The 24,378-nt window shown below is 43.9% G+C and overlaps 1 protein-coding gene and 1 non-coding gene across 2 annotated transcripts in view; one reads left to right on the forward strand and one right to left on the reverse strand.

Annotated features, from left to right (window-relative positions):
* Positions 1-24,378, forward strand: part of RRAS2 (RAS related 2) — a 145,512-nt gene that overhangs the window by 27,997 nt on the left and 93,137 nt on the right. The window lies entirely within an intron of this gene.
* LOC141990261 (U5 spliceosomal RNA) lies at positions 1,521-1,632 on the reverse strand. The gene has a single exon (XR_012640130.1). It is a non-coding gene; the product is annotated as a U5 spliceosomal RNA (small nuclear RNA).

Below are 24,378 nucleotides of genomic sequence, written 5' to 3' on the forward strand. Positions count from 1 at the left end.
TGGTGGACTCGGGCTGCGGTCATGTATGCCATGGGCTGTTCCCTCCAACTGACCTTTGGCTAGGCAAGATCCAACTCCTGTCTATCCACAGCGATGTGAAGTCCTACCCCAGTGCTTGGGTCTCAGTGACCATGAACAGAGTGACCAGGGTTAATGATGGTGGGTCTAGCCCCAAAGTTGCCCTACCCAGTTATTCTCAGGCAGGACTGGCCAGGGTTCACTGGAATCTTGCAGGATGCGAGCCTCCAAGGCCTGCATGCCCAGATGGTCCTCAAGGGAGACCCAGGAGGGCCAAGCTGCGGGACCCGCTAGCCCAATCCTGGGGCCTATTTGTGCCAGAGAGAGACGCTACGCACATGCTGCCCATGGAAGAAGCACCCTTCGACAAAGTCGGGACCAAAGAGAGGACCCCACCCTCAGCCGGACCTGTGAACAGCTGGCCTATGTCAATGGGGAAGTGACTGAACCTCAATGAGCAGCCCGATGGCCACGGTTTGAACTGACCAGGGTCCGCCTCTCTTGGGTTGACCAAGACCACCAAACCCAAATCTCCGACTGTGAAACATGTGCCAAGAGAGTGAACTACATCATTTTATCTCTTAACATATCACCTTTTAACTGTATAATATGGAGCTATGCATTTTAACTTGGAGTATGGGACCAGGTGGAAATTTAACTTTTTTTTTTTTAAGCTTACATTGTTTGACCTAGGTTTTCTGTTGCTTGTGGCTTATGTTATTACCCTGTTATATTGTTTCCTCATCTTCCTCTTTTTACATTAGGCATCTAGGGAACTTTGATGGCAAAAAGTTAGGCTCCCAGAGAGTATAGGTAACTACAGGACCGGGGCAGCTGAAATTTTGTGAATTGCACTGGTGCCACAGATGGGTTTAGGCACCTAAATCTCTTCTGGATCCCATCCCTTGTTACTAGCAGGGCAGGAGACTGGGAGTTCCCTACAGACAGCCAAACTGGGACCATCATTCCCTCTCAAAATCATGAAAACAATATCTACTTGGAGCCCTAATCCCGTTAGAGGTCCCAGGAAATTAGGATCTCCATGCACATTCAGGGTCCACAGTTGTCTAAGGGCAGTGGCATGCCCTTCTCTATAGCCTCTTTACGGTTGGAGATCTCTGTATATTTAGTGATGACTGAAAACATCCTGTAGTTAAAAGCAGTACCTCCATTTTTATTAATAAAGGGACCAAATTATCAAATGATTTATCAGTCTGTTCAGTGGAACTGGTACTTGTCTGGTAAGTGAATGGTAATATTTATACTAATGACCATTCTCTTCTATTCTATGCTAGAGCATCGCAAAGCCTCACAGCATTTATCAGGCAGTAATGGATGCAGAGGGATTACTTAATCCCCTGTAGGGCTGGTTTAGCTGACATGAGCAGGCCCAAGTTAAACAAGACATGCCTGGACAAGTAATTGCTGAAATAACTAACTGTTGTGAATATGTTTGTAATAAATAAGGGAAGCAGAAATTAACTCAACTAACTATTGTGGGTATGTATATAGTAAACAAACAAAAAAAAAATTGGGTAGAAACTCGTAAATGTTCCTCTCCACGGAAATCTTCAGTAAAAGGCGAAAGATTTATATGATTTGAAGGCAGAAACACCCTGAAGAGATAAGCTTGCCTTATCCAATCTGCAAAGCACTTGGTCTTTACTTGCAAAACCACAGAGGTCAGTAGCTAGGAAAGATGTAACTGTGTGGTGTATGACATGAACTGGAATTGTGGTATCACCCCGTACCTAAGCCACCTGTGTCTGGGCCTGGCGAGCATGGGAAAAGAACTGTTACATGCCTAATAAAGTAACCTGAGTGACAAGACTGAGTGTTTTGGGATCTCGGAGAACCGGATGCAATTTTCTCCCAGAACTGGACAAGGTGATCTGGATAAGTGGACTGGAAAAGTTCTCGGACGGAATCCCAACACCACTCCCTGCTAAAATGCAGCCATCTTTGAAAGAGAGTGCTCCTGCACTCTTTTAAACCAGTGCTCAGTCACACTACACAGCTATAAAAATAGGAATACTGTGTCCATTCCCTACTGCAGGTGGGATTTAGGCTGGTAACATGTAACTACCCGAGTTGGAATTTAGGCAGGCCACTGGGTTTGTGACCCTTTCTCTTACAAAAATTGTCACAAATTCCTTCTGATTCTCTAAGCACTCCCACATCTCACCTGACCATGACTCAGAGATCAGGCTATAAAATGGAGTCTTTTTTTATGAGATGAGGTTTTCAATATCAACCTTAACAACGTTAGGTATTGTTTATACAGATTCTGACTCATGAGACGAGTTTACTGATTAAAAAAGAGGACAAGCAATCTACCAGAGAATGAGAAAAATGATTGATTATGAAGCAGTAATGGTTGATACTAATAAAGGGGAGATTATGGATTCATAGGCAAATTGGTTTGGGATCTCACAGGAAGATATTAACTTGAAATAATTGCAAAAAACAGATAGAACCTCCTACAGTGATAGCACTGAATACTGCTTTTTTATGATGATTTACGTATTAGACAAGTTTAATATTAAAAGGTCAGATGCACTTTTAGCCAGATGTGTAAAATGAAGACTTTCTTCTTCTCAGTGACCTCTTCAAACAAAGACAAGAGGGAAGGGGTTCTCCAGTTTAGCTACACATCCTTGTATATTAAATGAGGTTCAGAAATCAGAAAGCCTCTTTCACACTCTCAAGTATCATCGACAAAGTCTGGCTGCTGAACGCCTCCCTTGAGTGAGTGTAGACAGTGAGTAAGGCTGTGAGTTTGTCACGGAGGCCATGGAAGTCACTGATTCAGTGACTTTCCAGATCCTCTGTGACTTCTGTAGCAGCTGGTACGGCTGGCCCATGGCCACCTGAGAAGCAGCAGGAGTTTGGGGGATGGAGGGGGCTCAGGGCTGCAAGGTGGGGCACGGGAGGGGATGAGGGCTCCGGGAGGCACTTGCTTTGGGGGGCTCCCCGGAAGTGGTGGCATGTCTCTCCCTCCCTCAGCTCCTAGCTCCACATGCTGCCTCCGCCCACAGGCACCGCCCCCACAGCTCCCATTGGCCATGGTTCTCAGCCAATGGGAGCTGCAGAGCTGGTGTTTAGAGTGGGGTAAGTATGCAGAGCTAGGAGCTGAGGGAGGGACATGTCACTTCCCAGGAGCTGCGAGGAGCCAGGTAGGGAGCCTACCAGCCTCGCCAATGTCCCATCTCCCGCCCCCAGCACAAGCTGGGGCCCCAGGCCACATGCCCCCTGCTCCAGCACCTGCAGCGCCTCACCAGGCTTCTCCCTCCCCCCCGCCCCCCCCAAGCACCCACGGCACTCCCAGGATTTAGTCGGGTATATAGTACGAGTCATGGACAGGTCATGGGCCGTGAATTTTTGTGTACTGCCTGTGACCTGTCCATGACTTTTACTAAAAATACCCATGACTAAAACATAGCCTTAACAATGATAAACAAATGCCCCGTGGTATATTGTACAACACGGTCCATTACCATGGCCTGTCACACCCTCATGTTAAAGGCATTGGTTAGGCAAATGATGAGATGTGACTTCTGCTTTCCTTCTAAATTCTGTTTATTTTCTCATCACCTTGTCTTCTCATCCACCCACATCCTAGTTGCCTGTTTTGTCCACCTGTTGCATCCAGTCTGACACCTAGTCTGTGAGCTCTCTGGGGAAGGCAATGACTTCTTTGTGTCTACAGCACTTATCTAGTCTTGATTGGGATTCCTAGGTGCTGCCTTAATTCAAATAATAATCTTAAACAGGGAGAGGAAAGAGAAGTTTTTATCAAGATGGAAGTACATCAGCTGGTGTTAGAAATGCCAAGTGCACAATTGAGAAGAGCTTTTAGTTCCAAATATTTTTATAGTGTGAATTTGCCACAAATTATTTTCAAGTGACCCTAAGGTTGTTGGGTTTTTTTATCATTTGTAGCAGTGTGCTTTGCAGGCAGCAGAAGTTACATCTCTATTACATTCTGTGAAGTTATTTGATCCCTCTTCCACCATTACCTTTCTGGATGTAAATTGGTTGTCCTTCCCTCTTTACTCATTTGGGTCTAGATTGTGCCTAACTCCTGTGCCAGTGTGCAATGGAGGGGAGGAGAAACAAGGATTCCATCCCTGCCCTGCAGAAGTGGAGCAGAATGAGAGTCCTTGTGGTCAGGTCGCGCAAGGGACTATGCTGGCTAGTGCTGCTGTCAGTGGCTGGCCTTTCCAAGAATGAGTGATGACGGAAATCATCCAATGGGCCCAATTTGCTCCAGACCACAGAGTTCACTGTTAGAGCTAGAGCTGGCTGAAACATTTTTGATCGAACAGGTTTCTGTTGGATAACGCCATTTCATCAATTTTAATTACATTTTCCGTGGTAACATTTTGAAACAATTCTAAACCAAAATGCAGTGTTTTGTTTTGACTTTGACTTTCTGGTTTTGTTTTTTCCCCCAACTTTCTTGTTTTGTTTGATTTATATTATATTTTAAAATGAAAGCCCAGCATTATTTAAGGTTGCCTGTCTACATGGTGCTTTACCTTGCACTAGAGGGGTCTGAATTCTAGTGTACTTTAGTGTGTCACACGCTAACTGGCCGGCGTGGACCCTGCTGGCATGTACTAAAGGTTCCCTAGTGTGTGTTAATGTGGTCCCATTTCAAACAGCACTACATTTATGCACAGTAGGGAACTTTTAGTATGCACCAACAGGTCCACACTGGCCAATTAGTGCGTGACATGCTACGCTAGAATTCACACCCCCTCTGGTGCGGAATAAAGCACCATGTAGACAAGCCCCCAAAGGAAATATTTTGCCTTTAACATGAGGGTGTGACAGGCCATGATAAGGTTGTTTCATTTGCATATTTGTCCAATGTCGTCATGAGAGCGGTGGTTTCATACTATTCAGTGTTTTGGTTCTATTCATTTATGTTTCAGCTGCTGTAGGGGTTTCGTTATTTGTATTGTTGATGTTTATTATACATATTTAAAGAAGAGCAGAGTCCAAGATCACTGGTAACTAATGCAGACAGGAGCCTCTGGGCAGCTGCTGGCTGTAACTGAAAGATTCCAGAGGGCTTGCCCATAATGAAGTATGGACTCAGTCTGGCTCCATTTGCTGGTCCATGCAACAATTCCTGTATAAATCACAACATCCAGAGGGGACTGCATGACAAAAAAGAAAGAAACAATAAAGAAAATAAACCGAAATAAATTCTAACTTAATATGGGGGTTTGGACCATTAGAGGGAGGTATCCCATCTGGGATAGTTAGTATCCAATTACATCTTTAACACAGATAAGCCACAATGTTTTCCCTTCCTTTGTTCCTGGTAAGGGAGTTTGGGAATCTACTATTGAAGTTTGTACACTTTTCACAAAGTGATCATTCTATATCTGACCTCATCCTCAAAGGAAACCAGTGGTGCAAGTACGGTCTGGTACGCCATACCAGTAAGATATTTATAGCCAGTATGGCATAGTGGATAGACACAGGAGGAGCCCGCCCCTAGCCCTGCCATACAGCTGCGTCTCCTGAGTCCTCCCGCCGAGGGTCTGTACAGCAGCCCTGCCGGAGGACAGGGCTGGGGGAAGGAGTCGGGGCAGTACAGCTGCACTGGAGGAGCTGCACGTTCCACTCCTTTCCCTGCTGCAGTTCCAGGGATAGGCCTGTGGTTCAGGGCTCTCCCAAGAATCACAGCAGGGAAAGGAGCAGAACATGGGGCTGCCGGCAGCTCCTCCGGCGCAGTTGCTGTATTGCCCCCAGCCCTGTTCTCTGACAAGGCTGCTGTACAGACCCCGGCAGGAGGACTCAGGACACGCAGCTGTGTGGAAGGGCTGGGGGCATCTCATGTGACTTTCCAGTATGCCATACCAGCTATAAATATCTTACTGGTACAGTGTACAAGCCGTACCACCGTACTTGCACCAGTGGTTTCCTTTGAGGACGTTATGTGAATACTGTAACTCAAATCGACGTAGCTTAGGGCTACTTACTGCAGGGGGCACACTATGTGATGTCAACGGGAGACGCTCCATCGACTCCCCTTGCTCTTCTCGATCAGGTGGAGTACAGGAGTCAATGGGAGAGCAATCGGCGGTCGATTTAGCGGGTCTTCACTAGACCCACTAAATCGACTGCCGATGCATCGATCACCAGAGCATCAATCCTCCAGTAAGTGTAGACAAGCCCTCAGGCAGTAGCTATGTTGGTGGAAGAAGCTCTCCCATGACATAGCGCTGTCTACACAGGGGATTAGGTCAGTATAACTATGTCGTTCAAGGGTGTTGATTTTTCACATCCATGAGTGACTGAGTTATACCAATATAGATCTATAGTGTAGACCAGGCATAAGAAGAAGAATTGTGCGTGTAAACTAAAGCTGGTCAAAAAAAATTCCCTTTTATTGCAATGGAAATTGGAATGAAAAAAACATCCATTTTAGTGAGAGAATTTCAGGTTTTCTTTAAAAACACCATAAAAGACCTTTTTCTTAAAAAAAAAAAAAAAAAAAAAAAAAAAAATGCTGTCTGGATTTTTTTTTTTGAAAAATGTGAACAATTCTGTAAAAATTTAAAGTTTTGACAAAAGTGAAAAGTTATTTTTAAAAAAAAAAAAAATACTCCTAACCAGCTCTGGAGTAAATTGTTATTATCTAGAGATTCTAGAGCCATATTTTGGCTGTGAATATGGAGTCAGAGGGTGCTATACATGTCTGAAGTCAGGATATGGTCAGTGATATTCAATTTTATGTTAATCACTTGCATTTTGCTTTCTTCTCATGCATCCATATTTACCACTGACTATTTTGCCATTAGAGGGACAAACTCTGTTAATTTGTTGCAAACAACTGCAGCGTATGAATATCTTTTCCAAAGATCCACACAGCTTCCATCAAGATCAGGGAAAATCCCATCGTATCTCTAGCAGTGTAGATTTCACACAACACGATATGGTTAAGGGAAGGCTTGCCAGGGAACTCGGAGTGGATTTGAGTGGTCTCGAGGGAGCCTCGTTATTTTGTGCGTGGTCTGTGGTCTTCCCTACCAAAGTAAAATTGAAGGCTACCTTGAGCTAAAGGGCAAATTGGAATTGCATTTGTATGTGTTTTCTGTTTATTAAACAGTTCCTAATGCTACTTTAGTTGCACTGTATTTCAAAAACAGAAAATGTATGTCACATTTCTTCTTCTCTCCTCCTATCACTGGAATTGCAAAAGCCTGTTATTTCTAGCAATGGTTTATTATTACTTATGTTCCTATTGAACTCCTGTTCCTATTGAACTCAGCAGTAAAATTCCCTCCTCACCTCCCAGGAGTTGGATGAGTTGCTTATCACCAAATGGGTGCACAACAGCACTTTGAGGATGATTTGTTGAGCATTTTTGCTTCCTCCTTCCGACATTCTCTTCCCCCTTCTTTATTTACCAGGCTCACTGTTGGTGCCCTGAGAGCATATGGGTTGGTTAAACAGTGATTTAGGATCAAATTCTACTCACTTTATGGTCAGCATAGCAGTCCATTGAATGATATAAATAAACCTACCATTCAGTGAGACTGATGTAATGAAACATACAAACATGCTTTGGTTTTACTCTTATTTCTATTTCTAATACACAGTTTGTATTTCCATGTATCTGTCTGGGACACTGTAATTTAAATGAGAGAGAACTCATTGGATAGCTTGTTAGATGTCACAAGCTAAAAAGCATGCCTGGTAATTATATTCCTATGCATGCACATGTATTTCTTAATAAATAACTCTGGAGCTCAGATCTATTTTAAGTACCTTTAAATGAGGTAATTGCTAAACTACCCATTCATACGTTGTTGCTAACAAGAAAGCCAAACTGCCACATAAAAGCTGTTTACATGGTGAATGCACTGAAATATTACAGGTACAGATTCTAGAAACATCTTTAAATACTCAGAGCCCGCCATTACAGATGGCTGCTAATTTGGCAGTGTTTAAAATGAGAAGTATCCAGTGGCATGTCTGGGGAGATGACAGTGCTGAGTCTGGTGGGGAAACAGTGAATTATGAGGAAAGCATTGTTGGAGATTTTTCTTGTGTAATTTCCATGAAATTATCAATACAAGACATTAATAAGGTTTTTTATGCAGGCAACCCAGATTTTTCAAGATATAAGATTGATAATATCAGAACAGATAAAAAAAATTAATTGGAACAAAACTGGGACGTTCTCATGGATGGCATATTGCCTTGGTTAATCATCTGGCCCAATAAAGGGAAGACTCTTAATGTCTGAAAAGGTTTGATATGAAGGAAAAGACCATACTGAATCCAAGTGGCATTTCAACTTATTTCTTCTTTTAAATTTTGTTTGTCTATTTCTGTGTAAAAGGACCAGTTATTAGAAAGTCACTTCTAGTTGAACACCACTTAGCATTGACTTAACGTATTGCCAGCAAGCAGTAATTTTGTACAAGAAAACGTCATTAAAATGGAAACGAAACATGTTTGTGAGGTGGGTCACTGTTGTCATCCCCATTTCAGGGCGGCTTGACTCCCAGGACTGTGAAGGGACAGGTGCAGAAGTTGTCCCCAAGTTTGATGCTAATGAGAGCTTGAGACTCCCAGGAAACAGAAGCACTTTCTTAAAGCTGCTGATTAAAACACCATGTGAAGAACAGGAATGATTGTCTGCTTGACTCTATTTTCCCAACAGCAGTGTCTTCACGTGCGCCTGTTCCCCAGAGGCTTTGCCCTTCAGCAAGCCCCGCTACCCCATGTCTCCAGGTTCCCAGTGTTCTCTTCTTATCTCTAGCCCCACCTCCTTTTCCTTCTTATGTTTAACAAAGATTGAACAAAATGGCATGTCTGATGTGACTGATGATGGCTTAGCTGTCTGGACACTGCAGAGTGTACTGTATTTCCCTGAACATTGTGGGTCTTGTTATGCGTCTGATGCAGATGAGCTCTATAGGTAAATTTCACCAGGGTGCTTAAGGGACTAGAGCTGAAGTCAGACACGTTCCCACAGAAGAAGAGAAATCATCCATTTAAAACAATTAAACTAACAAATGCCACCTATTGCTGTTTCTGCAGTATTATGAATCATGACACACTCTGCCACTTGTGTGGGAGAGATTTAAAATGAAATGCAAGATGAATTATTTTGTGATAGACTTTATTTTTTACTGGAGAGACCTCATTGTGCATTGCTATGAACCATCATAGGCAGCTCCTGTCTACCCATAATAAATCATTGTATTCAGTGTGGTTGTAGCCGTGTTGGTCCCAGGATATTAGAGAGACAAGGTGGGTGAGGTAATATCTTTTATTGGACCAACTTCTCTTGGAGTGGGAGACACGCTTAAACAGAGCTCTTCTTCAGGTCTGGGAAATGTACTTAGTGTCACAGCTAAATACAAGGTGGAACATTGCTTAGCACAAGTAGCTAACAGGTACTTCAAGGGACCATTCAAGGAGAAGCAGCCTGTTAATATTTCTCTAGTTGTAGTGGGGAATGGAAGGGAGAGAGAGAAAAAAAGGCACTGGGGGGCAGTGTTGGTGTTAGAGGGTTATAGCTTGTTGGACTAAGCCAGAGGTTGGCAACCTTTCAGAAGTGGTGTGCCAAGTCTTTACGTATTCACTCGAATTTAAGGTTTTGCATGCTAGTAATACATTTTAACGTCTTTCTATAAGTCTATAGTAAATAACTAAACTATTGTCGTATGTAAAGTAAATAAGGTTTTTAAAATGTTTAAGAAGCTTCATTTAAAATGAAATTAAAATGCAGAGCCCCCCGGACCGGTGGCCAGGACCCGGGCAGTGCGAGTGCCACTGAAAATCAGCTTGCATGCCACCTTTGGCACACGTGCCGCAGGTTGCCTACCCCTGGACTAAGCCATAAATCCAATATCCATGATTTTTAGTGTCAAGCAAAGTTATGAATTTAACTCCCAGGCTCATCTTTAGAAAGTGTTGTGCAGATTTCCTTTGAGAATGAGGACTGAGAGGTCAAATATAGAGTGATTGTTTTATGAAAAATGTTCACCCACAGGTGATATGGTGTTTCTGTCTTTTATCATTTTCCTGTGTGAACTCATTCGAGAGAGTGGTGATTGTCTGGTTTCACCCACATAGTTGTTGTTGGGGCATTTAGTGCACTGGATGAGATACACCACATGTTGTGATAGGCATGTATAGGATCTTGAAAGGTGTGTTATGGGGGAGTGTTGATCATTGTAGCAGTGGAGATTGTCTGCAGATTTTGCATCTGTTGTTATGGCAGGGTCTGGTGCTGCTTTGAGTTGGTGTGTCCTGGTCTGTGGGGAGCTTGCTTCTGATGATGAGTTTGGAGAGGCTGGGGGTGAAGGCCAGAAGAGGAAGTTTGGGAAAGATTTATTTCAGGATGTGGTCCCCATCAAGTATGGGTTGTTTAATAATACCCCATGTGGGTTCCAGTGTGGGGTAGTAGGTGACAACCACGGGTGTGTGGTCGGAAGGCGGTTTATTTTTGTGCTGGACAGGTTTTCTTGCGGCATTTGGGTGGCCCATTCCGTGATGCGATCCACTTCTCCGGTGGAGTGTCCTTGTTTGTTGAAGGTGGTTTTAAGTGTGTTATGGTGAGTATCCTGCACTTTCTCTTGGGAGCATAGTAGATAGTTGCTTGGTAGACTGCGGCAGCCATACAACCCTGTTTGGTTTAAATGTGGTTGTGCACAGGTGCTGCAGTCTGCCTGGGCACTATCAGTTGCAAGATCAGAGCCATAGTTTTAATACTAAGAATATTTAAGTAGGGTCAAAAACACAACAGTGATAGGTGCCCATCCTATGCCCTGGTCACCTATCCCATAGGTTAAAACACAACAAATGCTACAGAAGGGTTGCTTCCTCCTCAACAGCTTGACAAAAGATTGGTGTCACAGGATGGCTGGCCCTTTAAGGGGAGGTGGGTCTTAATCCACCTGTGACAAGCTTAACTCACCTCTACAGATGGGGGAAATGAAGGTCATGTGACCAGTAAATCAGGTGACCTTATCAAGTTTCTTATAAGGGAGAAGGACAACAGAAAGCAGAGAATAAAGTAAATGGGATCCTGCTCTGAGAAGGAGGGCTAGGAACTCCCTAGCTAAGTGGGAGAGGAGGAGAGATTGAACTGGGGTTGGATCTTGGATGGCCAAACTCCTGACTGGAGTGGGAGAGATTAAACTGTAACCCTGTTCTAGAAAGGAGGTTTGGGAAGAGGTACACTGAACTGGGATAGAAGCCTAGAGGGCCAATGTGTATAATGACTAAACAAATTGGAGTGTTTTCATTACCTTTTGGACTGTGATGTGGAGTTCTTGAGGAGTCCAAAAAGGGAAACTGAGGCAGAGTGCTGTAGCATAATCTCTGGCTGGGGGAAGTGTGTGCTTGGGTGGTGGTCTCTCTCTGACAATGGGCTTTACAGTGTGCCTGGAAGGTTAACAAATCCAGACTCTGACAAACCGAAGGGTGGGGTTAGGGGTGATTTCCAATCCCAAATATGGTTATCACAATGCAACCTTAACAATGTAACAAAATGTTAGAGGCCACATTCAATATTGATTTTATTTCTGATAGAATTTTTTCCCCAAAAAAGATGATTAAACACATCATTGCTCCATTATCTAGAAAGGGTGATTTAACAGGAAGAGGGTTGTCAAGGAAGAAAAGGCTGGAAACACGTAGATACAACAATTTTATTTCTATTTTTCCTGATAATTGGGCTAGGAACTGATGTTTACTTTTCCAAGAGACCATATATTATAAAGAAAGTTGATTGAACACATGACATGAAATTGATATTGCCCAAACCATGATTTCCAACAAACCAGGCAGTATGTTTAGGAACCACTAAGTGTAAGAAGCCTAGTGCCAATGTTAGCATGAAAATATAGTCCAAAAAGGCTGTATCATCATCAGGTAAGTAAAAACAACAAACCCAATTCCTCAGCTTCACTGTCTAATGGACTCCGGGGATGTGGGTCCAATGCTGTATACCCTTTATACATAACAATGGGACACAGTACCACTCAGAGCTCTGCAGAGCCCGGGGAACACCACTGCTGAACTATTTGTGATGAGGGTACAGTATATACTCCCAGTTCTCTGCTAACCAGCACTGCTCTGCTAAAACTTATTCTTTTAATTCATGGAGAGCCAAGAGTTCACTAGGTTGGTTCTCTGGCTTGTAAGTCATTACTGACAAGGTGCAAATCTGATGTGCTAATGTTGGTGCTGAAACCTCTGCTTTCCAACTAGCTGAGCTGCAAGTCACTGATCATGCTTCGCTATATTCAAGACTATTATGATGTGCAAAAATTGTTAGAATCCTGTGGGAGACCTGCCCCCACCAGCAAAGATGTGGTGGCTTCAGGGGAGATCTCTTACAAACACTCTTGTTGGACTTTAATTTCACACTTAATATTGTGTCTGCTGGTTTTCTCTTCCACTGCTTTACTTTACTAGGCCGCAATCCTGGAAACATTTATGCATGTCCACACAAGTAGTTCCCCTGAAGGCAAAGGGGCTATGCTAGGGTTGCCAACTTTCTAATTACGTAAAACTGAACACCCTTGACCCGTCCCCTGCCCCAGCCCCCGGCCCGCTCCTTTTAAGGCCCTACTCCCTGCTCACTCCATCTCCCTCCCTCCCTCCGTCGCTCGCTCTCCCCCACTTTCACTCACTTTCACTGGACTGGGGCAGTTGAGGGTTGGGGTGCAGGAGAGGGCTCAGGACTGGGCAGGGGATTTGGGTGCAGGAGGAGGTGTGGGCTCCAGGCGGGAGTTTGGGTGCAGGAGGGGGCTCAGGGCTAATGGTAGGTGGTTTCTATTTGTTTGGCACTTATTTGGTTGCTTAGCAGGAGTCATAGAGTTTAAGGCCAGAAGGGATCACCAGATCATCCAGAGGCCACCAACACCACTCAGCACCTGCTCATTAAACCCAATAACTAAAATTAGACCAAAGTATTACAGCTCATAGGAGACTAAATTATTTTGTGCCACAGGCAGAGAATAGGAGGAACTGAGGTGCACCAGTGCCCAAGGACCCTGCAATGGCAAGGAATAGATTAAGTGAGATATCCCAGCATGTGACCCATACCTGCATGCTGCAGAAGAAGGCAAAACCCCTCCAAGTTCACCGTCAGCCTGAGCTGGGAGAAAATTTCTTTCCGAGCCGACATAGGGCAATCAGTTAGACCCTGAGCATGTAAACAAAAACCATGTAGCCAAGCACCTGAGAGAGAGAATGCTGGTGTCACCTCAGAGCACTGGCTCACCTGTACAGTGTCCCATCTCCAGACAGGGCCGTCCCTGCTGCTTCAGAGGAAGGAGACAAAGAACAAAACCCAACAACCCCAGAACACACTGGGGTTGGGGGGAGAATCCCTTTCTGAGTCCTGCAAGCAGTTGGCTGAAGTATTGGCTTTTAGGGACATAAGGCATAATCTGGAAGTGAGCCCCAGGACTGCCAAGCCCTGCCCCTCCGCCCCCAACATCACAAGCAAGCTTGTCTTACAATCACACTCATACGTTTGTCCAGCTCTCTCTCAAAAAGAATGAAGTTGGTTGGCCACCCTCCGATTGGGAGCCTGTTCCAGACCCTCGCTTGTCTGATAGTTGGGAACCTTCTTCTAATTTCCAGCCTGAATTTGTTTATACCCTTTTGTTCTTGTGACAACATTGTCCTTTAGCTTAAATAGCTCTTTGCCCTCCCTAGTGTTTACTCCACAATGTGTTTATAAAGAGCTATCATATCCCTTCACACTTCTTTTTGCTAAACTAAACAAACCAAGCTCTTCCAGTCTCCTCTCATAAAACAGGCCCTCCATCCCCCTGATCATCCTAGTAGCTCTTCTCTGCACCTGTTCCAGTGTGAATTCACCTTTCTTGAACATGGGTGTCCAGTATTCCAGATGATGTCTTGCCAGTGACTTGTAAAATGGCATTAATATTTGCCTAATACATCCTAAGATGTCATTTGCCTTTTTCACAGCTGCATCACACTGGTGACTGATAGTCATCCTATGATCAACTAACACATCCAGGTGAGCCCTAGCTTGTATCAGAAATTCTTATTATTAGATACTGTGTGTGTGACTTTACACTTTGTACTATTGAATGTAATGCCATTTCTGTGATTCCAGTCTTCAAGAGCATCCAGATCTTCCTATATAATAATCTGATCCTTCTCTACATTGTCAATGCCTCCCAACTTTGTAACATCAGCAAATTTCATTAGCACATTCCTAGTTTTTGTGCTAAGGTCATTAATAAAAATACTGAATAAGATTGGTCCGAAGACTGATGCTTCAGGAACTCCACTAGTTACCTCCTTCCATTCTGATAGTTCACCTTTCAGCATAACCCATGGCCTTCTCCCCTTTAGCTACTTCCTTATCTGCTTTATAATTATTGTACTTACACCCTTCTTCTCTAGTTTAACTAATAATTTTCCACGTGTTACTGTTTCAAATGCTTTACTGAAGTCCAAGTATATTAGGTCTACTGCATTTCCCGTATCTAAAAATTCAGTTATTTTCTCAAAGAAGGAAATTAGGTTAATCTGGCATCATCTACTTTTGGAAACCCCACGTTGCGTTACATCCCTTTTCCATTTACCTCTATGAATTTAATCACTCTTTCCTTCACAACTTGTTCCAAAATCTCTCATACTACTGAGGTTAGACTAACAGGTCTGTAATTACCCAGGTCAGATTTTTTCCCTTTCTTAAATATAGGTCTGACATTAGCTATTTTACAGCCATATGGAACTACTCCCAAATAGACTGATTAAAAATCTTTGCTACTGCACCAGCACTCTTATGTGCCAGTTCTTTCAGTATTCTGGGATGGGAATTATCTGATTCCCCCTTTCCCCCGATTTGAGCACATTAAATTCTTTGAGCTTTTTTTCCACCTCAGATGTAGTAATTTCCATTTCCTTACACACATTTCCATCAGCTGTCCTGCCTTTATGCCTATGTTCCATATTAGCATCATTATTGAAAACTGAAGCAATGTATTCATTTAGCTTTTGGGCCATACTTACATTATCTTAAATTTCCCCCTGCCCCCATCCACACTGCATAGCACCCCAATCTCATCCTTCCTTATTCTTTTTATTTTCCTTAGTCTCTCTTTATTTTTGATTGATTAATCTGTCTTTTTCCTCTCCCTCCCGCAAACTAAGGATTTGAGACTGAGACACAATTATCTTTTAAAATATAAATTTTTACTTTGCAAATTTTTTTTAATGAGAGACTAAGTTGATAACTACAGAAAATGTTATGTACATGTTTCTTCAATTTCTGTGTAGGAAGTTCCTTAACAGGTTTAACATTTATCTTACACTACACTTACCAGATAAGACAGAATTTTAAAAAAAGTATGTTAAAAACAGTGTTGGATTACATACAAGATGTTCTGTCAGATATTAAGAAGACAGCACCAGAAGGTATTGCATTTAAAGCGACAATGACACGTCACGGAAAAATTTGAAAAGCATTCTTTTTAGAAATATCTCTGCCTGTTTATAAGGAATTGCTACCATGTTTGTTTTTTCTGGTTTCCTCACTTTTCAGTCTCTGAGTACAGCTGCTTTTTTAAAACAGACTCTTTGTTTTTCAGCTGTTAGGGAATGGACAAGTGCAATAAGAGCATAATATTTTGTGCCAATTAATTTCTACTGCAATTATATTGATTTTAGTGGAGTTAAAGCAAAAATGACTTTGGTTCCTTGTTTCCATGTAAATATCCCTGCTAAAAAAAATCAAGGGAAATGCACTTCTACTGTTGCCTCCACTGTGGAGCTGCACTGGTGATGAATTAAGGGCTTGGTTTCAACAGTGTAACAAGGCCATAGAGGGCTATGGGAGAAGAAGGTTGGTTTTGTGATCAGATCACTAGACTGGGACTCAAGACCTGGGTTCCGTTCCCAGCTCTGTTACAGGCTTCTTGTGACATCACTTTCTCAGTTTTCTGCCTGTAAAATGGGGATAATAATATTTCCTTTGTCTTGTCTATTTAGACTGCAAGTTCCATGGGACAGGGACTAGACCTGTGTGAATAACTAATTGTTGGGTTCACTGGACGTTCTGAAGAAGTCAAAAAATGTTTTGGGTCAAATGAAATGTTTTGTTAGAGTCAAAACAAAACATTCTCTTTTGAGCATTTTTTAACTTTTTAATTTAAAAAAAATTAAAGGAAATTTTAAAACCAAAATGTTTGTTTGAATCAAAAAATCAGAACATTTACACTTTTTCAGAATTATTTGTGCTTTTTATAAAGTGAACAATTCAGCACAAATTAGTGAAATGTTTTGATGTCACGAATCTTCATTTTTCACCGCAAAAAGTTTCTGTTGAAAAATTTTGCACAGCCATAGCAGGGACTGTTTTTTACTATGTGTTTGTGCAGTGCCTAGCAGAATGGGTCCCCATCTCAGTTGGCTAAGTTGATAGGCAAACTAATTTGGACAAAAAACATAAGAGCTGCATTAGACCTCAACTGAAATCTCAACCTGAACCCAAACCTTTTGATAGGTTTGAACAAGCACCTTCCTTCCCCTCCTCAGTAGGCCTCATTGGCTGAAAGCCATCTCAGAGCCTCAGTAGGTCTGACAGTCTCTCCCACTGTTACCTTTAAAACCACATGAGTTCCAAGGATCACTGTGGGCAAGGGGGAAAGGATGGTATATTTTGAGGCATCTCTGACATCCTCAAAAAGGGAAGAAGGAGGATCCTGGGAACTACAGGCCAGTCAGCCTCACCTCAGTCCCTGGAAAAATCATGGAGCAGGTCCTCAAAGAATCAATCCTGAAGCACTTACATGAGAGGAAAGTGATCAGGAACAGTCAGCATGGATTCACCAAGGGAAGGTCATGCCTGACTAATCTAATCGCCTTTTATGATGAGATTACTGGTTCTGTGGATGAAGGGAAAGCAGTGGATGTATTGTTTCTTGACTTTAGCAAAGCTTTTGACACGGTCTCCCACAGTATTCTTGTCAGCAAGTTAAGGAAGTATGGGCTAGATGAATGCACTATAAGGTGGGTAGAAAGCTGGCTAGATTGTCGGGCTCAACGGGTAGTGATCAATGGCTCCATGTCTAGTTGGCAGCCGGTGTCAAGTGGAGTGCCCCAGGGGTCGGTCCTGGGGCCGGTTTTGTTCAATATCTTCATATATGATCTGGAGGATGGTGTGGATTGCACTCTCAGCAAATTTGCAGATGATACTAAACTGGGAGGAGTGGTAGATACGCTGGAGGGGAGGGATAGGATACAGAAGGACCTAGACAAATTGGAGGATTGGGCCAAAAGAAATCTGATGAGGTTCAATAAGGATAAGTGCAGGGTCCTGCACTTAAGATGGAAGAATCCAATGCACCGCTACAGACTAGGGACCGAATGGCTAGGCAGCAGTTCTGCGGAAAAGGACCTAGGGGTGACAGTGGACGAGAAGCTGGATATGAGTCAACAGTGTGCCCTTGTTGCCAAGAAGGCCAATGGCATTTTGGGATGTATAAGTAGGGGCAGCGCGAGCAGATCGAGGGATGTGATCGTTCCCCTCTATTCGACACTGGTGAGGCCTCATCTGGAGTACTGTGTCCAGTTTTGGGCCCCACACTACAAGAAGGATGTGGATAAATTGGAGAGAGTCCAGCGAAGGGCAACAAAAATGATTAGGGGTCTAGAGCACATGACTTATGAAGAGAGGCTGAGGGAGCTGGGATTGTTTAGTCTGCAGAAGAGAAGAATGAGGGGGGATTTGATAGCTGCTTTCAACTACCTGAAAGGGGGTTCCAAAGAGGATGGCTCTAGACTGTTCTCAATGGTAGCAGATGACAGAACGAGGAGTAATGGTCTCAAGTTGCAATGGGGGAGGTTTAGATTGGATATTAGGAAAAACTTTTTCACTAAGAGGGTGGTGAAACACTGGAATGCGTTACCTAGGGAGGTGGTAGAATCTCCTTCCTTAGAGGTTTTTAAGGTCAGGCTTGACAAAGCCCTGGCTGGGATGATTTAACTGGGAATTGGTCCTGCTTCGAGCAGGGGGTTGGACTAGATGACCTTCTGGGGTCCCTTCCAACCCTGATATTCTATGATTCTATGATCTATCCCTTAAGAATGCAAGATTTGAGAAGACCAGTTTTTCAGAGCTTAGCAGAGATGGTGCCACACTTGATAATGGACTGTCACAGTGTTTTATGGGCATGGGGGAGGCTGGTTGGATGTCAGGAGGAAGTGGGGCTTCGGGTGCCTGTTGAAATTGGAGAAGGCATTGTGGGCAGGGCCTCAGGTGCCTTTTGAAGTTTGATGGATGGAACTGAACTTGGGAAGTCCTTATGGATAGGGCCTATATGGGGTCAGATTGTGGAAGCTAGGTCTGTGTACCTGTTGGGAGAATGCTTCTTGGAGGATCAGAAGGAGGCCTGCTGGGGCGGGGCTCCATGGACAGGGAAATTACTGGGGAACACAATGGTAGGGGAAAGATACAAAGAACTGGCTGGTAGGAGAAAAGGACACAGGAAATGTCACAAGATATTAGCATCTGAATTTTTGTATCTTTAGTCAAACCAAACAAGCGGCTCAGCTTTTCATGTTCATCTTTCACTAATGTTTACACAGTTAAATGAGATTGCTGAAGCAAAACATCACAGGCTGAGAAAACTGAGTTTCAGTGAGCAACAATGAAGGCTAATTCTGGCAGGCTATGGCATTTGGAAACAGAAGCTTGACTTTTGGTAGTAACAAACATTCACTGTTATGTTTAGCAAGTAGTCATGGCCAGTGGTTAAAGCAGACCGAAATAGGAGGGAGAGCTCCTCCAGTCAGGGGGGCCATCATCATAGATCTTGATGTTATATAGAGATGTGGCATTACATCCTATTCTAATGTTACGATGCATAAAGATGACAATGAAGACAAGACAAAACTGTATCTGAAAGGGTCCAGGTCCTCAAGAGGGTCTATAGTCAGCCAAATGAAAAGTACATGTGTATGTGGAGCTGTGTAGGGATACAATCTTGCTACACTCCAACCCTACTGTTATTTCTGGACTTGACCAGAGTGGAGGATCTCTGCTGATGTAAAATCAAATAATAATGGGAGGTTCTTCCCCCCCAGAAAATTTGGAAATAAATACTCAGTGAAATTGCCTGCATTTCAAAGCCTTTAAGACATTTTAGAAGAGAGACTTTGCATAAAATCACATCTATTAGGCATTATTTATCTGTGTCTGTCCCCCCTCAGCCCTTGTCACCCCCACCCTTGGGGGAAGACATCTGGAATTTCCTTCTTTGTCTACTCCTTGGAGCTGGCAGGGGAATTGTGGTGGGGTATAAACCCCACCCTGGCCCTAAAAGGGGTTCTGGAGTTAGAGAGCTCAATTAAGGCATCTGATGGTTCTTGGAAGATGAGTCAGGCCAAACTGTAGAGAAAGCCCAGCTGGGGGAGTAGATGAGTGGTGAGCATGAAGGGAGGAAGCCTAGATGAGAAGGAGGCTATAGAGAGAGGAACTCTGCAGTGCCTCTGGTTGCTAGGGAGTGGAGGAAAGGCCTAGAGTGAGCAGATAGATACACAACCCAGGGAGGGGCTCTGAAAAAGGGTCTGAAGGAAAACGAAGGTTGGAAGAAGTCCAGACAGGTAGTGAGTGTGAGGAAGCAGACCGTAGCTGTTTGCCACAGGATCCCTGGCCTGGAACCCAGAATGGCCTGGGTTCTCCTTTCAGCCACTGGAAAAAGGTGGTGTGGAAACACCCTAGTGCAAGGGGGAGAAGGACTATAGGGTCTTGGCCTCCAGGGGCAAAGTGTTGAGAGGTGTTGCGCCACAGAAGAAGAGGAGGACAATCCCCCAGAGCCCAGGATGGGGGTGAAGAGTCTGTGGAGGAGTCTGGATAGGAGTGAAATGCGATATTTGAGTTTATTGGACTCTTTTCCCTTACTCTATAAGGGATGGGACTAAATGTGACCTGGCTGCATGACTGCATCAGGAGATGAGGCAGGCCTCTTCAGGGACTGGAGTGATAATTGGCAGGAGGGACAAGATGAAGACAGTCTGCTATGCCCAGCTGTGAAGGGGTGTGACTGTGATAAAATTCTCCTTTCTACAGGGACAGATCTTTCTGCAGAGGAGAGGGCTAAGAACACCCATTTTGCCCTACCCTATCAACTGCTGCTACTACTCCACCTAGTAACAGGAAACATTGGGAGACCCAGAAACTCCTCAGCCAGGCACTAGCTTTCCTCTTGCTCCCACTTCATAGTCCCCTGCCTGATGAGTCATTGGGGAGAGGGAGAGAGTGAGCTCCCGAGGAGGGAATCTGTGCTCTCCTTACTCTAATGCTCCTCATGAGTCATATTTGTTAGGAGAAAAGGCACAGAACCTTTATTAATTACATGTAAGCAGTGTCAGGATGAGCTTCACCCTGACATCTGGTGGTGAGGTGTGGCAAGTTGTGGAAAAAAACGTCAGGGGCCGATCTCATTTGCATAGGCATACCCACCCCGCCTAGACTGAGGCCATAGCTGCCCAAATGGTCACTTCAGCTGCTGTGGGATCCCCAGTGTCTCTGTTATTGGGGCAGGAAGAATAAATTGTTATTACCCTGATTATGGGAACTGTGCTTGGAACTGTACTTGGCCTTTTGTTATGATGGAGGGACTTACCATCAACTAAGTAGCACTCGCTAGGCAAGGGTCACGGGTTCCAAAACTGTGTGAATGGAGAGAGGCTGGGGATAAGTATTAATACTTGGTGGCATGGGCCCCTTGGTGAGGGCCTTACATGCTAACTGCACTTCCTCCTCTCTCCACTGTGGAATATCAGAGCTAATTTTGATTTCATTAGAAGTTTAGTTACAGGCCGCGGAGCTCACTTTGGGCTAATAGTGCACCAGCACTGAGGCTCCCCTACTACAAGCTGAATTCACCAAAGAGCTGAACTGACTAAGAGCTGAAATCACTGAGCATTGTGTTAAGTAGGGGGGGAGCCTGAAGATATATCGTGGAGCAGTTTGCGGGACGGCTGGAGTGCCTTGTGGACAGGCTGGCGGAGCAGTTTGTAGGACGGCGGGAGCTGTTGGTGGGACGCGGAGCAATTCGTGGGACGGCGGGAGCTGCTTGTGGGCCGCGGAACGGAGCTGAGCGAAGGAGTTCGTGGGGCAGCTGGCGGAGCGGAGCGAAGGCCTATGGAGCTGTGGGGCGGTCAGCTTCAGATCATGTAAGGTGCCTCTTACCCCCGTCCCATCTCCACCCAGGGTGGGAGGTAAAGCTCCGCAGATAAACTTTCGAACTCTGGGGCTGCCCTGACCAGGGACAGAGACTTTTGGGTCATTGGACTTTTGGGACTTTGGGTGATTTGGGGTTGCTGGACTCAAGAACCAAAGGGAAAGGGGCATGCCCCAATTTGCTTGGGGTGGGTTTTTTTTTGCTCATGGGTTGTGTTATGAATCCTGTTGGTGGTGTTTCCCCAACATAATGCCACATTGTTTCTCTCTGTTATTAAAAGGCTTTTTGCTACACTCAGACTATGTGCTTGCAAGAGGGGAAGTATTGCCTCTGGGAGGCGCCCAGCGGGGGTGGTATATATTTGTCCCAGGTCATTGGTTGGGGACTCGAGCCGGTTTGCATTGTGTTATTGGAATGGATCCCCTAGATATTGAACCCGGCCCTTGTTGCTGCCAACTCTGACGGGCAGAAGGGTTACATACACAAGTACTCAATTCAGACTGAGACTGCTAAGGTGTGTGGAAACCTCTAGTACAAGCGTTCTCTGCTAAGGAGTCACAGGTGTCAGGGGGCTGTGACTATCATGCTATTCCCATATTGTTAAATAGGAGGGAGATCCCAGCTAGACTGGGGCGAGGGGAATGCAAGCCCCCATGTACATGCCCTGATATGATTGAGAACCACTGCTCTAGTTCACACTGGGTATGCTCAGAAATTGAACACAACTCACGGCATAATCACACCGATGTTACTATCATGAGATCTACCCTTACATGCATAACATAGAGACAAACCTCCCACCCTCAGAACTGCAGTACATGAATAACAGCTAAGCAAACAGGAACAAATTAAAATCAGTGGTCTTTGGTTTGGGTATTTTGTTTTGGGTATGTATTTTAGAGCTAGTATCTGATTTTTCATGGCAAATTTATGGATTTGTTTGTAGTATGTCCTATTTTAGCACTGAATCTTTCAAAGGGCATATTTCTAGCTTTTTGTCTATGTGAATTCTGTTCTGAGTCTGTTTTATGTGAACTTTTACTAATTCAAATCTTCTCTGGTTATTCCAGCTATTTGCTTGTAGGATCTACCAGGAAATCTGAACAAAGTGTATTAGAGTATCAAGCCCAACTACCTTCTAAAACAGTCAATGGTGACAGGTCTGTTATTATCAGAAACCTGTTTTAAAAGATTCAGGGTGACTTCCTGGGCCCATTGACGTCAAAGGGAATGTCAAGGTCAAATATTACAGCTAAGCGTTCCTAGTGCATTATGTTCCGGCAAGATGGTTTGGTGTGTTCATGTTAACTAGCCTGTTTTCTGTACACAGTCCACACACACCACTCCCTCCAACTGTTTCTACACCTGCAAAAAGGTCACATGATACGAAGCACAGCTCACAGGAATGGTGCAAAAATTGCAGTATTTTACATGTGATATTTGTGTATAACATATATAATATGCCTAAATATTCAAATGGATCCAAACATTTTGGATACTTTGGAGGTTCTGGGGGGGTTCAACCTGAAACACCTACAGCCTGATTATCAGAAGTGCTCAGCACCCACAACTAAAGGCAGTGAGAGGTGCAGATGTTTAGCATGTTTGAAAATTGGGTCACAGGTGCCAGTGCAACCTTAATTCAGCGTCCTTGTGTACATGTATTATGATAAAGTTTTTAATTACATAGTCATATGCTGTTTTTCCACAGGGTCCCACCTCATTCTATGCACCAAAGGAACAGTGTTCACCTAATGAGGAGCTATTCAGTATTTTATTTTCTCCTCATTCAATGGGGGGCCTTATGCCATATTTCCTGCACACTATTCAAACCCTACTCTGAAGACAGAATTATTAATTTTCTCATGAGAACGTGGGTGGGGTAATATCTTTTATTGGACCAACTTCTGGTTCTGTGGTGCTGTCACCGTAGTATCGGAGCGCTTCATAAAGGTTAATGAATTAATTTTCACAACACACTGTCAGATTAGAGAGTATTTGTGCCTCATTCCCCATCTGATAAATGGGAATGAGTGACTAAGGTCAAAAGTAGCCACTCATTTTGGGGGCCCAATCGGAGATGTCTAGGACCTGATTTTTCAGAGTACGTAGCAATAGATAGTATTTTATATGTTCAAAGCACTGCTTCCACGTTGGGAGGGGTTGCAGGTGTTTTGGAGGATAGGATTAAAATTCAAAATGATCTGGACAAACTGGAGAAATGGTCTGAAATAAATAGGATAAAATTCAATAAGGACAAATGCAAAATACTCCCCTGAGGAAGGAACAATCAGTTGCACACATACAAAATGGGAAATGACTGCCTAGGAAAGAGTACTGTGGAAAGGGATCTGGGGGTCATAGTGGATCATGAGCGAAATATGAGTCAACTCTGTAACACTGTTGCACAAACAGCGACCATCATTCTGGGATGTATTAGCAGGAGTGTTGTAAACAAAACATAAGAAGTAATTATTCCGATCTACTCTGTGTTGATAAGGCCTCAGCTGGAGTACTGTCTCCAGTTCTGGGTTCCACATTTCAGGAAAGATGTGGACAAGTTTGAGAAAGTCCAGAGGAGAGCAACAAAAATGGCTAAAGGTCTAGAAAACATGACCTATGAGGAAAGATTGAAAAAACTGGGTTTGTTTAGTCTGGAGCAGAGAAGACTGAGAGGGGGACATCACAGTTTTCAAATACATAAAAGGTTGTTAAAAGGAGGAGGGAGAAAAATTGTTCTTGTTAACCTTTGAGGCTAGGACAAGAAGCAATGGACTTAAATTGCAGCAAGGGAGGTTTAAGTTGGACATTAGGAAAAACTTCCTGTCAGGGTAGTTAAGCACTGAAACAAATTGCCTAGCTAGGTTGTGCAATCTCCAGCGCTGGAAGTTTTTAAGATCAGATTAGACAAACACCTGTCAGGGATGGTCTTCTATGTTTACTTAGTCCTGCCTTGAGTGCAGGGGACTCGACTACATGATCTATTGAGGTCCCTTCCAGTCCTCCTCTTCTGTGATACCATTGACTTCAGTTGCAGCTGTGAGTGCTCTGCACTCCTGCAAATCAGACCTGATCATCTCAAGTCAGGCACCCAGAAAATGAGGCATGCACAATTAGTGCCCACTTGTGAAAATTTTAG

The sequence above is a fragment of the Natator depressus genome, chromosome 6, assembly GCF_965152275.1.
Source record: "Natator depressus isolate rNatDep1 chromosome 6, rNatDep2.hap1, whole genome shotgun sequence".
Lineage (NCBI taxonomy): Eukaryota > Metazoa > Chordata > Testudines > Cheloniidae > Natator > Natator depressus.